This window comes from Cricetulus griseus, chromosome 2, assembly GCF_003668045.3.
Source record: "Cricetulus griseus strain 17A/GY chromosome 2, alternate assembly CriGri-PICRH-1.0, whole genome shotgun sequence".
Classification (NCBI taxonomy): Eukaryota; Metazoa; Chordata; class Mammalia; order Rodentia; family Cricetidae; genus Cricetulus; species Cricetulus griseus.
In genome coordinates, this window is record NC_048595.1 from 34,119,089 (window position 1) to 34,120,552 (window position 1,464).

Consider the following 1,464-nt stretch of genomic DNA (forward strand, 5'->3'; position numbering starts at 1 on the left):
AGCCCTGGCTTTCCTGGAACTTACTCTGTAGACCAGGCTGGCCTTGAACTCAAGAAATTGCCCCTGCCTCTGCCTCCCAAGTGCTTTCACCATCCCAGCCACCTGACTAGGGATATTCTAAAGGGAGGTTTAAAAAAAAAAAAAAAAAAGTCAATCCTCCAGAAAATCTTTCAACACTTCATAAAGTCCCTGAAACTGACCAGGTGCAGCAGCCCCCTCCCCATGAATATGTAAGTAGGACTGCTAAGAGACACCCTGAGACCCTGTGTTGTCAATCTAGTGACCATAGCACTGTGTAAACTTTGTTATTCTTGCTTCTCCATCTGCCTTGAATAGAGGCTTTCCAGCCCATTGAGCTGCCTGCAGGCTGTGCACTGCCCCAGGCTTCAGCTTCTGTAAGTCCTCGCCCATACTGGGGTGGGGTTTTAGTGATGCAGCTCTCTTTGAGTCATTCCTGCTCCCGTAGTAACCCTTCACCCATGTCCCTAGAAGTAACCCCAATAAAACTCATTGGCTTACTAAGTTGGACTCTTTTGGTGTCCACACTTTGGTGTCGGTTCCCTGTCTATGGTATGTAGACATTTGTTGTCTCCCCAGGAATAATGTCACACCACACATACCTGTAATCCTAGTACTTGGGACATGGAGGTAGTATAGGGAAAAGGGGCCAGCCTAAGAAATGCACCCTGAGCAAAGCCAAAGAAATGCACCCTGACCCTAAAACTAGTGCCAAAGAAACACACTTTGATCCTAGAATCAGAGCCAGTGAAAGAAATATGCCCTGGCTCTAAAATTAGACTCAAAAGACTAAAAAGGACCAGTGAAAGAAACACTTTGGTCCAGAAACCAGAGCCAAATCTGACCCTGAACCTCAGCAGAAAACCAACCAATCCCTGAGCATGAGATCTAGCCAATCAGAGTTCAGGGATTGAAATCTAACCAACACCCTCCATGGACTTCTCCCTAGAAAAACTCCACCCCTAAGAAGCCCTATGTAAATCCTGTGACTGTTGGGGCAGCCACTCTCCTGGATTCTTCCCTCCCAATAAATCTCTTGAATGAGGTTTGGGTAAAGAACTTCTTTCGCCCGCCCGAGCAAGACTGAGCCTGGGCAGAGCAGAGCGGGAACAGAGCAGGGCTGTAAGACCTTAACTGCTGGAGAAAACTTCCCCTAGCCAAGCCAAGTTGTTACAATCCACACTCAGGTTGACTGGAGCCACTGTAACAGCTTCTCACTGGGGAAGCCCTCTCCTGCCAGAGAAGAGCTGTTATATTGGGGAAACATTTTCCCTGGAGCAGGGCTGTAAGTTGCTATGCTTACTGTGATGTGGTATTCTGTGGCTCTCAAGTGCCAGAATACTTTTCCATCTGAGCCATAATGCTTACAGGTAGGAAGAGCAGGTGTTCAAGACCAGCCTGAGCTACATACAGTTAAGTTTAAATCCAGCCAGGACTACGTGAAAC